Source organism: Hypanus sabinus, chromosome 3 (assembly GCF_030144855.1).
Source record: "Hypanus sabinus isolate sHypSab1 chromosome 3, sHypSab1.hap1, whole genome shotgun sequence".
NCBI lineage: Eukaryota > Metazoa > Chordata > Chondrichthyes > Myliobatiformes > Dasyatidae > Hypanus > Hypanus sabinus.
In genome coordinates, this window is record NC_082708.1 from 26,855,806 (window position 1) to 26,869,443 (window position 13,638).

At 42.3% G+C, this 13,638-nt stretch overlaps 1 protein-coding gene across 2 annotated transcripts in view; it reads left to right on the forward strand.

The window, feature by feature from the left end:
- Positions 1 to 13,638, forward strand: part of LOC132391121 (BTB/POZ domain-containing protein KCTD21-like) — a 63,756-nt gene that overhangs the window by 2,421 nt on the left and 47,697 nt on the right. Inside the window, exons 2-3 of one of the 2 annotated variants that reach the window (XR_009511091.1) lie at positions 4,870 to 4,927; positions 13,036 to 13,613. The gene's annotated coding sequence lies outside the window, so the exon portion shown is untranslated. Of the gene's footprint in view, positions 1 to 629; positions 722 to 4,869; positions 4,928 to 13,035; positions 13,614 to 13,638 lie in introns of those variants that run through there. The other variant, XM_059963930.1, reaches the window with a different exon arrangement.

The window sequence follows — 13,638 nt, forward strand, 5'->3', positions numbered from 1 at the left end:
CCAGTTGGATTTGAACTTGGGAGCCTTCGCTCTGAAGTCGGACACTGATGCCACTACGCCACCAGCCAACATTATATTTAAAAACAGTATATCTACAATATTACTATAATATTAAATACACTATGCTTCTCCCTGCTTAGCTATAAACTTTAACTCAATGTAGAATGCATATCAACTATATACTCAGTGTGCTATATAATACAACTACTATCTGGACATCCACAGAACAGTAAATTTTAGATTGTCCCATTCAGGCCTAAAGATTGAATCACGTGGAGGATTCCTTACTCTTTTAAGATAAAGTTTTTCCTGAGGGGGGTGGTGGCTGGAGAGACTTGTGTCTATGAAACAATCTCAGATTCTGGGGCTTCCACTGTGGTGGTTGTAGGAGGTGACTCTGGGACTGCAGGAAGTGGTTCTGACAGCTCTGGACACCTTTCTCCTTCAGCAATTAACTCTGCTCTCCTCAGCTGTTTGTCTCCAAACAATATCAGGTGCAATCTCCACAGTGCAGGGGAGTGGTCCCTTTCTGGTCCTTCTCTTTCCAAGTACTTGGCTTTTGATCAGTTGCAGTGCGTAGCCCTCTCCAGCTTGTCCATGAGTGAGGCATCGAACTTCTTTGTTTGCAGAGCCCTCTATTTGTCTCAGCTGTTTATCCTGCATCCTCCTTCTGAGATTGGCTTGAGTGCAAGGGTTGACCCAGGAACAACACAGCTAACTGGTGAGTTGTTGGTTGCGGAGTGTGTTGCAATGTGAGATGCAAGGAGGAAACTGGTAAGCTTCCTATTCAGTGTCAGTGTGGTGTGTTCTGCTGACGTTGCTCACAGTGTGCTCTTTAGATTCTGGACTCACCTTTCCGCTAAGCCATTTGTAGCTGCGTGTTATGGTGCAGATGTAACATGTCTTATTTTGTTCATTTTCAAGGAAGACTAAAACTCTCCCACAACAAACTGTGCTACATAGTAACTAAGTGTTCTGGAATACCAATCTTTCAGAAGAGGCTTCCCAACACATTATCAATGTGACGAGAGACCTTGACAAGGATGGTTAGGACTCAAGTGCTGGATTATCCAAGGCTAGGATCAAGACACAATATGAGACTGAAACGCGAAAAATGCACACTACGCAAGACATTAGACGATAAGCCAATTTGAGCTTACGATTGGACATGGAACCTCCATTCAGGTGCTCCTTAAATACTGAAATCCTGGCACCAAAACATAGCAGCCAATTAGTGAGATGGTCCTTCAAGCTAAAAAGGGCCGCAGCAGCTACCCATGTTCTGGAGGGTTAAAGTGTCTAGACCCTGGAAGCCGGCATGGTTGGGTGCTTGTCATAACAGGACCCCCTCCCTTTTGGCCAACCCCTGATGGCTCTGGCTGCTCAGAGAGATGGTGGTGGTAGTCATGGATGAGAGCTGGATCCTAGATGGCCTTTTCAGGCGCCCAGCACCTTTCCTCGGGTCTGAATCCTTCCCAGTCCATGAGGTACTGCCAAATATACCAAACCTTTCGCAAGTCCAAAATTCTCCTCACCATGTAGACCTGTTCCCCTTTGATAAACCTGAGTGGTGGTGAGGCTGAGGGACTTTAACTTAGAGATGTGGAAGGTGGGCTTGATCTTCAGAGTCTTGGGGAGCTGTGGGGTGTAAGGAATCAGGTTTACTTTCTTGAGGATTTTGAAGGGTCCAATGAATTTGGGTGCCAGCTTTCTAGACTCCACCCAGAGAGGCAACTCCTGAGTGGTCAGCCAGACTGCAAAGTGGGTCCCTGTCTTGTCCTTCAGTTACTCAGCTTCTGCCTCCAGGCAGAAGTCAGCAAAATCTCTCTTGCCCTAGTCCACTTCTGCTTGCAGTGTTGGATGTGATCTTTGGCTGCAGACCCCCAAACTTGGCCTCCTGTTCCCAGAAGAGTGGCAGAGATTATCCAAACTTGCACTCGAACAGTGACATCCTGTGCATTGAATGCTATAAGGTGCTGCGGGTGACCTCTGTCCATGTCAGATGGTCACACCACTCATCAGGTCTGTCTACAAGAAGGGGCAGAGCCGTCTCTATTTCCTGAGGAGACTGGTCTTTTAACATCTGCTGGACGATGCTGAGGATGTTCTACGAGGCTGTGGTGGCCAGTGCTATCATGTTTGCTGTTGTGTGCTGGGGCAGCAGGCTGAGGGTAGCAGACACCAACAGAATTAACAAACTCATTCGTAAGGCCAGTGATGTTGTGGGGGTGGAACTGGACTCTCTGACGGTGGTGTCTGAGAAGAGGATGCTGTCCAAAGTTGCATGCCATCTTGGACAATGACTCCCATCCACTCCATAATGTACTGGTTCGGCACAGGAGTACATTCAGCCAGAGATTCATTCCACCGAGATGTAACACTGAGCATCGTAGGAAGTCATTCCTACCTGTGGCCATCAAACTTTACAACTCCTCCCTCGGAGTGTCAGACACCCTGAGCCAATAGGCTGGTCCTGGACTTATTTCCACTTGGCATGATAAACTTATTATTATTTAATTATTTATGGTTTTATATTGCTGTATTTCTTCACTATTCTTGGTGCGGCTGTAATGAAACCCAATTTCCCTCGGGATCAATAAAGTATGTCTGTTCGTCTGAGGCCAGGCATCTTAGGGTTCATTCCAAATCTTGGCTAACAAACTCCGTCTGACCATTGGACTGCAGGTGAAACCAGACGAAAGACGTGCCCCATTCAGCTTTCAGAAACGTGATGTGAATTGGGGACCTCGATCCATTACAATGTCTATCGGAAATTCATGGTTCCTGGAGACTTGATTCAGGACAATTTTGGCAGTCTCCACCATAGAAGGTAGATTGTCCAAAGCAATGAATTTGCAAGCCTTCGAAAACCAATCGACAATTACCATGATGACAGTCTTCCCCTTGGAAGAATTGGCAAACTGGTACTATCAACTTGGCTTGCGGTAAAATGGTGGTAGGCTTCTCCCCTCTTTCAGGTTAGTCGAACTAACGAGACAAGGTGTTCGGTTTCTGGTTCTTTGACCCCAGTCAATAGATCAGGACAAAATTAAAATGGTTAAGAAAAAGAGACCACCTGGGCTGTCTGAAAGTCTCTTGGCCTCCTGAATATCAGCCAGGTTCATGGGTCTGTCCAGACAATAAAAGTGTTCATGGCCCCCTCAAACCAGCGACACCATTCCTCCAAGGTCAACATAACTGCAAGTAGCTCCCGATTCCTCATGTCATAGTTTCTCTCTGCTGGGGATTGTCACCTGGAGATGAACCCATACAGGTGCAGTTTACTGACCAAAGGTGACCATTGAGACAACACTGCACCCACTCTGACATCTGAGGAGACCCACCTCCATGACGAAAGGAAGGTCCGGGTTGGATGAAACCAAGAGCAGATGTGAACTGTTGTTTGAGCTCTGCAAAAGCAGCCTTGGTAGTCCAGTCACAAGGGTCTGTGGATTTCTTAGTTAGAGCCATTCAGCGGAGCTGCCACTCAGCTGAAGTTCTTGATGAACTTCAGGTAAAATTTAGCAAATCCTAGGAATGTTTGCAGCTGTTTGACACTGGATGGTTGTGGCCAATCTCCGAGTACCTGGGTCTTGGTAGGATCCATCTTGAAATTGCCATTGGAGATGATGAAACCCAAATATGCAACGAGAAATTTGGACTTCACCAGCTTAACATAAACTCATGGTTTAGAAGCCTCTTTAAAATGTCCTTGATGTGGATGATGTGCTCCACCATGGACTTCAAGCAGATTAGGATATCATCCAAGTAGACGAAAAACGTCATCTATAAAGACCTGAGAAACTGCTGGAGCTTTTGCAAAACCGAAGGGCATAACCAGGTACTCATAGTGCCCTGTCAGTGTACTGAATGTGTTTTTCCACTCATCACCCTCTTTTGTGTGGACCAGATTCACACCACAAGTCTAGCTTTGTGAATACTCTTGGCCCTTGGAGAATCTTGAAGGCAGTGTTCATGAGTGGGAGGTGCTAACAATTCTTGGCCATCATGTATAATCAATGCATGGTTGCAGGTGCCCATTCTTTTTTTTGTATGAAGAAGAAGCCTACGCTGGCAGCTGAGGTGGAGGGCTGAATAAAACCCATGGCAAGAACTTAATTTATATACTCTTACATTCCGCTTATCTCTGGGCCTGAGAATGAGTATAACCGACCTCACAGAGGACAAATACCAGGCAATAGGTCTGTAGCACTGTCTTAGGGTCAAGGCCGTTCTCTTACTGAAGACCTCTTCCAAATCCTTGAAGGGATTTTGAGCAGTTTGATATTGCAATCTCTTCTAGACCTTTCCTCAAGGTTGACTCTTAAGGCATCTTAGGTGACCAGGGTGATTCGACAGACCTCAGAGTCTCCTCTCTAGGTTCACTAGACTTGTTCGTTGGAACAGTGGCCAAATCAGAGTCCAGATCCTCATACGTATCTTCAAGGTGACCGCAGCGAGGTGTAACAAGTGATCCTTGTGCCCACAGGAATAGGTTTCAATGGTCTGCGTTTAGGAATCTTTCTTTTATTCAAGGCCTTGCAGCTGGATCCCTTAGGCTTAGCTGCTAGAGCTCCAGACTGCTTGGGCACCTCCTTGGTTTGCAGCTCCTGAATAGAGATCCTCTCTCTCTAGTTCTAGCATCCCCCAAATTGACAGGGTCCGGACTTGCATAATCCTGTTGGCCAGAGCTGGCTTGTCTGTCCTAAAGTCAGGATTGGATCTCCAGAAGACTTCAGGTTACCCTGAACTGAAGTCTCCCCCCTCGTTAGTCCATAGTTTCGGGAGAGTCTAGGGGTTGTAGTACCCTACTAAAAACATAACCTCTTACAATGACTGGACCAAGTGATGATTCTTCCTTCCTTCCAGTTCACAGAAGGATTATGCTGGGTCAAGCAAGGGTGCCCAAGGATCAAGGGTATGAGAGGTGAGTCAATGATATAGAAACTAATATCCTGTACATACATGAGCCTCAGTTTTCATCTGTAAACCCAATGTCTGCTGCTCGATCTGCCCAGATTCTGTAATGTTGAATCAGGTTTGCAGGTCCAGCAAGTGAGACAGAAAACACTGGCTGCAAAAAAACATATTAATTATTTATTTACAAACAGTAAAAATTCAACCAAACGTTCATGTTCCCCAAGTTACAGATGCTACAAAGCTGAATATTCAACAGGCATATGTACATTCAACAAACATACTTAGCAACACACACACAGCATACCTTCTCAATGGCCAAGTGCATTGCTTGCCTTAAACAAAGGAAGAGAGACAGAACCTCCCACACAACTCTCTATACACTCAAGATATTTGGAACTGGACACCAGGTAGCTACCCAATGGGAAAAGCAGCTGCAGTTCCGAAACTAACCAATCATAACAAAGCGACTTTCAACAATCAGACTAAGGCACGCCTCCGCACAGGACAGAGCAGATGGTCATTCAGGACAGTTGCGGGCATGGACTAGCTCAACTCCTACAGCAGTATGTTGAACCGATGGGCAGTCCCCAAATCCAGGAAATCACCAGCTGCCCCTGTCCACAAAAGCATTTACTAATTTGTTCTGTAATCTGTCATCTTTATTTACCTTACTTACATCATTCCTGTAGGTATGTGGCCAAAACTGCACACAATACTCCAAGTTAGGCCTCACCAATGTCTTATACAGCTTCAACATAGCATCCCATCTCCTGTGCTGAATACTTTGATTTATGAAGGTCAATATGCCAAAAGCTTACTTTAAGACTCTATCTACATGTGATGCTACTTTCACTGAATTATGGACATGTACTCCCTGATCCCTTTGTTCTCCCACACTCCTCAGTGCCCGACCATTCACTGTGTAAGACCTATCCTGGTTGGTCCTACCGAAGTATAACACTTTGCACCTGTCTGCATTAAATTCCATCTGCCATTTTTTAGCCCATTTTTTTTCCAGCTGGTCAGATCCAGCTGCAAGCTCTGATAGTCTTCCTCATTGTCCACTGCAATCTTGGCGTCATCTGCAAATTTGCTGATCCAATTAACCACATTATCATCCAGATCTTGATATAGATGACAAACAACAATGGACCCAGCACCAATCCCTGCAGCATTCTATTAGTTGCAGTCCTCCAGTCAGAGAGGCAACCATCTACTACCACTCTCTGGCTCCCACCAAGCTAATGTCTAACCCAATTTACTACTTCATCTTGAATGCCAAGTGACTGAACCTTCCTGACCAACCTCTCATGCTGGACCTTGTCAAATGCCTTGTTGAAGTCCATGTAAACAACATCCACTGCCTTTCCTTCATCAACGTTCCTGGTAACTTCCTTGAAAAACTCTATAAGATTGGTTAGACATGGCCTACCACACTCAAAGCCATGCTGACTACCCCTAATCAGTTCCTGTCTATTCAAATACTCATGTTTGGCTCACAGGCCTATAATTTCCTAGTTTATTTTTAGAGCCTTTCTTAAACAGTGGAACAACATTAACTACCTTCGAATCCCTTGGTACCTCACCTGTCACTAAGGATAATTTAAATATCTCTGCTAGGGACCCAGCAGTTTCTAGATTTCACTTTCACAGGGTCTGAGAGAATACCTTTTCAGGCCCTGGGGGTTTGTCCACCCTAATTTGCCTCAAGCCAGCAAACACCTCCTCCTCTGTAATCTGTCTAGAGTCCATGACCTCGCAGCTACTTTGCCTCATTTCTATAAACTCTGTATCCATCTCCCAAGTAAATACAGATGCAAAAAAATCATTTAAGGTCTCCCCCATCTCTTTCGATTCCACACATAAATTACCATTTTGCTCTTCCAGAGGATCAATTTTGTTCCTGCAATCCTTTTGCTCTTAACATATCAGTAGAATCCCTTAGGATTCTCCTTCTCTTTGTCTGCTAGGGCAACCTCATGTCGTCTTTTAGCCCTCCTGATATCTTTCTTAAGTGTTCTCTTGCATTTCTTATTATCCTTAAGCACCTCATTTGTTCCTACCTACATATATCTGCTATGCACCCTTTTTTTCTTAACCAAGGCCTCAATATCTCTTGAAAACCAAGGTTTCCTGCACTTGTTGTCTTTACCTTTTATTCTCACAGACACATAAAGGTGCTGTACTCTCAAAATTTCACTTCTGAAGGCCTCCCACTTTGCCAGAAAACAGCTGTTCCAGTCTACACTTACCAGATCCTTTCTGAAAGCCTCAAAAATGGCCTTTCTCCAATTTAGAATCTCAACCCGTGGGCCAGACCAATCGTCCTCCATATTTATTTTGAAACTAATGACACTGTGATCACTAAATGAAAAGTATTCCTCTGAACAAACTTCTTTCACCCACCCCAACTCATTCTCTAGTAGGAGATCAAGTATTGCACACTCTCTCATTGGGACTTCTATGTACTGATTAAGGAAACTTCCATGAACACATTTAACAAACTCTATCCCATTTAGTTCATTTATAGAACGGGAGTCCCAGTCAATATGTAGAAAGTTGAAATCACTTACTATAGCAACTTCATGTTTCTTGCAACAATCTGCAATCTCTATATAAATTTGTTCCTCAAACTCCTGCAGGTTGTTGGTTGGTCTAAAATCTAGCCCCATTAATGTGGTCATACCTGTCTCATTTGGATATGGATTCATGGATTCAATTTGGTTCACAATGCTGTTTTTGTTGCTTGCTTCTATTGTTTAAATGATTTGTTTTGTGTATTTTTCTCTTTCTCTGTTAGCACTAGGGGTTGGTCTTATTTTATCTTAATTGTTTTTTTCGGGTTCCTTGCTTTGTGATGACCTGTAAGCAAACAAATCTTAGGACTATATAATTTATACATGTTTGAGAATAAATGCACTTTGAAACTTTATTCCTCAGTTCTAACCATAAAGACTCACTAGACAAGTTCTTCAGTATTGCCTTATTGGGTTGATGGTGACCTTAAAATTACCACAGATCCTTACAGACCTATTCTTTTTGGCTACTGAGACCACTGGCATTGCCCATGAGTTCCACTAAACCTTGGAAAGAATTCCTTCAGCCTCCATGCAACTTAGCTCATGGCTACTTCATCACAGTGTAAGGAACTGGATGGACTTTGTAAATCTTGGATGAGGCATTTTCATTTAACACTATTTTACCTTTAATATGTTTGACTTCTCAATGCCATCCTTGAACACTGTTATGACATCATCCAGTACCTTTCTTAATTCACTTTCAGTTGATTCTGTTGCAGGGAATGCGGCATGCAATTGGTGGATGAATTTCCAATCAAGTTGTAGTCGCCTCTGCCAATCATGGCCCTGCAATCCTGGCCTTCCTGCTTTTACCACATACAAACCCAATGTGGCTTGTTGGTTGTTGTATTGCACTGTTATGAGTGTCATTCCCATAGCAGGTTCTCCAGTATAACTTCTCAGTTGGAAATCTGTAGGCTTCAGTTCAATATCTTTCAAATGCCATTCAAATTCATTTTGTGGAATGAGTGAAATGCAGAACCAGTGTCCAATTCCATTTTCATTAATTTGCCAATCGCTTCTGGTGTAAGCCATATTGCTTGTCTCCTGTTAGTTTTCACATTACAAAACCCAGTCATGTGTCACTCTCTTCATAATCATATTTCCCATTAACAGCATGCAGCTTAATGCTCTTTTTGAAAATGTAACTTGACTTTATATCCTTTTCTCTTCCCAGTGCAGTCTATTTATTTTTGTCTCCCCAACATGCTCTTTATGTGTCCTACTTTGTTGCATTTTCTGCAAGTTTCACCTTTAAACTAACATTGGTCTGGTCTATGTGAGCCCTGCCACAACAGTATGGTAATTTGTTTGGCCAGACAAGTTTCTGTTTAGACTTTAGACTTTGCAATTTTGTTCACGCTCACTTTCATTACTGATTGCAACTCAATTGCATCTCTGTCTGTTGTTTCCATTGATACAGCAATTTTAACTGCTCTTTTAAATGTGAGTTGTGCTTCAATTAACAAACATTTTTTAAAGCTTTCTTGCAAGATTCCACAAACTAAACAATCTCTCAGTGCACCATTAAGCCCATCCCTGAACTGCCATTGCTTGGATTATGTCTTCAATTCAGCCATGTACGCTGAAATGGACAGTGCCTTATTTTTGATACCGCTTATGAAACTTAAAGCGTTCTGCCTTCAACAATGGTTTTGGTTCTAAGTATTCCTGTATTACTTTCATGATATCAGTAAAGCTCAGTTTGGCTGGTTTGGTTGGAGCAGTTAAACTTCTAAGCAAACTGTATGCTCTTCCACCAATAGCACTCAGCAAAATGGGTACTCGTTTCACATTAGCTATTCCATTTGCTTTAAAATACTGCTTAACTTGCTCAGTGTACATATTCCAGTTATCTCTTACGCAATCAAATGGGTCTATCTTTCCTATATAGCCAGCCATTTCAGTATTTTTAAATTTATTTTTATCACCTTCTACTCACTACTTATGAACATGTGAATTCCATACATTTTCTGCCTTTTTTTTTAATCTTGACATTTTTCTCTTCTTTCTGAAGAAAAAAAAACCTGCTGCACTATTCTTCTTTAACTTGAGTGTCTTGCAGTGCTTCAGCAGGTAGGTAGCCATTTCAGGTTTGTTTTAAAATTCCTCATCATCACTCTTATTGGTTTGTAACTCCAAAAATTAATCAAAAGAAAAACACGGAGACCAGGATAAACTTGTCTACTTTGTTCTTTGCTTTTTAAATGAGGCACCCATTTATGGCGTGGTGGTGTAATAATATTCATGTATTTTTATATATAATCCATAATGAATTATGTAAACAACAAAGAATGCTTAATCAAACAATATTTTTGCAATATTCCTCAAATATTACTGAAATATTAAACACACACCAACAATGTTGCTTATTTGAGCTGGTCCATTTCCCTGTATTTGACCCTTATCCACTAATATTTTTTCAATCCATGTATCTTTCTAAATGTCTTCTGTATGTTGAAATTGTACCACTCTCACTATTTCCTTCCTCTGGACAAATACAAACCCCATTTCCAGAAAAGTTGGGATATTTTCCAAAATGCAATAAAAACAAAAATCTGTGATATGTTAATTCACGTGAACCCTTATTTAACTGACAAAAGTACAAAGAAAAGATTTTCAATAGATTTACTGACCAACTTAATTGTATTTTGTAAATATACACAAATTTAGAATTTGATGGCTGTAACACACTCAACAGAAGTTGGGACAGAGTTAAAATAAGATTGAAAAGTGCACAGAATATTCAAGTAACACCGGTTTGGAAGACTCCACATTAAGCAGGCTAATTGGTAGCAGGTGAGGTATCATGACTGGGTATAAAAGTAGCGTCCACCAAAGGCTCAGTCTTTGCAAGCAAGGATGGGTCATGGCTCACCCCTTTGTGCCAAAATTTGTGACAGAATTGTTAGTCAGTTCAAAAGGAATGTTTCCCAATGCAAGATTGCAGAGAATTTAGGTCTTTCAGCATCTACAGTACATAATATTGTGAAAAGATTCAGAGAATTCAAAGACATCTCAGTGCATAAAGGGCAAGGTCGGAAACCACTGTTGAACGTGCGTGATCTTCAAGCCCTTAGGTGGCACTGCCTAAGAAACCATCATGCTACTGTGACAATTATAGCCACCTGGGCTCGGGAGTACATCGGAAAACCATTGTCACTTAACACAGTCCGTCGCTGCATCCAGAAATGCAACTTGAAACTGTATTATGCAAGGAGGAAGCCATACATCAACTCTGTGCAGAAACGCCGGCGAGTTCTCTGGGCCCAAGCTCATCTCAGATGGACCGAAAGACTGTGGAACCGTGTGCTGTGGTCAGATGAGTCCACATTTCAGCTATTTTTCAGAAAAAACAGGCGTCGAGTTCTCTGTGCCAAAGATGAAAACGACCATCCTGATTGTTGTCAGCGAAAGGTGCAAAAGCCAGCATCTGTGATGGTATGGGGGTGCATCAGTGCCCACGGCATGGGTGAGTTGCATGTATGTGAAGGTACTATTGACTCTGATGTGTGTATTAGGATTTTAGAGAGACATATGTTGCCATCAAGGCGACGTCTCTTCCCGGGACATCCATGCATATTTCAGCAGGACAATGCCAGACCACATTCTGCACAGGCTACAGCAGCGTGGCTTTGTAGACACAGAGTGCATGTGCTTGACTGGCCTGCTGCCAGTCCAGATCTATCTCCTATTAAAAATGTATGGTGCATCATCAAGAGGAGAATCAGACAACGGAGACCACGGACTGTTGAGCAGCTGAAGTTTTAAATCAAGCAAGAATGGACAAAATTTCCAATTGCAAATCTGCTACAATTAGTGTCCTCAGTTCCAAAGCGATTAAAAAGTGTTATTAAAAGGAAAGGTGATGTAACACAATGGTAAACATGCCTCTGTCCCAACTTTTGTTGAGTGTGTTACAGCCATCAAATTCTAAATTTGTGTATATTTACAAAATACAATTAAGTTGGTCTGTAAAACTATTGAAAATCTTTTCTTTGTACTTTTGTCAGTTAAATAAAGGTTCATGTGAATTAACATATCACAGGTTTTTGTTTTTATTGCATTTTGAAAAATATCCCAATTTTTCTGGAAATGAGGTTTGTAGAACTAGCTTAGATGGGTGACTTGAATAACATGGGTGATTAGGACAAAAGGACCAGTTTCCTTGCTGTTTTACTCTCTGTCTCTGACAGTCTATTCCACACACCTACCATCCTGTGGAGTACTGTGCTCAGTTCTGATCGCCTCACTACAGAAAGGATGTGGAAGCCATAGAAAGGATGCAGAGGAGATTTACAAGGATGTTGACTGGATTGGGGAGCACGCCTTATGAGAATAGGTTGAGTGAACTCAGCCTTTTCTCCTTGGAGCGACGGAGGATGACAGGTGACCCGATAGACGTGTATAAGATGATGAGAGGCATCAATCATGTGGATAGTCAGAGGCTTTTTCGCGGGGCTGAAATGGTTGTCATAAGAGGACACAGGTTTAAAGTGCTAGGGAGTAGGTACAGAGGAGATGTCGGGTAAGTTTTTTACTCAGAGAGTGGTGAGTGCATGGAATGGGCTGCCGGCAACGATGGTGGAGGCGAATACGATAAGGTATTTTAGAATAAAATAAAGGGCTACAGGTAAGCCTAGTAATTTCTAAAGCAGGGACATGTTTGGCACAACTTTGTGGACCAAAGGGCCTGTATTGTGCTGTAGGTTTTCTATGTTTCTTTCTGTGTGAAAAACTTCCCTTAGCTCCCCTTTAAATCTTTCCTCTCTCACATTCTGGTGCCAGCTGGTGGCGTAGTGGCATCAGCACCGGACTTCGGAACGAAGGCTCCAGAGTTCGAATCCAGCCAGATACCTTGCACGCTTTCCATCTGTGCGGGGTTAAGCGTCGAGCTAGCAACTTGGCCTCCTTAAAGCCCTTAAAGCAAGAAAGCCTGCTAAAAAACGCCATCACAACGGCGTCCCAATGACTCCACTCAGAGTTAGGGGCTTTCTTCTTCTTCTCTTGCATTCTGCTTTCAGGTAACCTGAGTCCTGGACACCATTTGTCCCACCATTGAGTACTTCTACATGCAATGCTGTCACAAGAAAGCAGCATCCGTCATCAAAGACCCCGCCATCCAGGCTACGCCGTCTACTTGCTACTATCATCAGGCAAGCAGTACATTAGCTTTACCTCCCAGAACACCTGGTTCCCTACAACCATCAGGCTACTGAACCAACATAGGTAACTTCACTCACCTCAACTCGAAACTGATTCCACAACCTACAGAGTCACTTTCAAGAACCCTTTACAACTCATGTTCTCAGCATTAGTTTATTGCACAGTTTGTCTTCTTTTGCTCATTGATTTTTTGTCCAATTATGTATAGCATTTTGTAAAATTCTATTATTCTACTTCTTTTTCTTGTAAATGGATCTCAAGGTAGTTTATGGTAACGTGTACATCCTTTGATAATAAAATTAGTAGATCTTTAAACTCAGTCAATATTCCTAAGTAAACTAACTTTTTTTAATCACGGCCCTGTGTATAGGAATTCGCAGTGTGCAACAGTGACTCTACTTTGATGACTACAAAGTACTGCAGGCATTCTGAAATGAATGAAAAATTATAAATAAATGTAAGACTTTCTCTCTTATTTTTCTCTACATGAGTGCCTTCACCCAAGATGAATTAGGTTGTATGCCTTTGCATAGGGATAATAAAAACAAGAGTAATAGCTTCGGCATTCGTAATGTTTTTGAATAAGAATGCAGCTGGATGTCAGACCAGAGGTGTGATTGATAAAACATAGGGTAGAGATTCATAGTGTAAACACAACAACAGAATGGATTACATTAATGTACAAATGGAATCTGGAATCACAGGAGTCTGCAGACACTAGGATCTGGAGCAAATGACAAAATGCTGGATGAATACAGATAGAATCTGCAGAGGGAAATGAACAGTCAAAGCTTCAGGTCAAGACCCTTCGTCTGAACTTGCTACAAGTGGAGTCTGAAGTATTTCAAGCTTGGTAACGCCAACAGTTGACACATAGAAGGAAGACAAAGACAGAAAGGTCTTACAACAAATTTAAAAATAAGGGATTTTTATATTCACCTAAGTGGGAAAAGAGCTTTGGGTTAGCATCTTC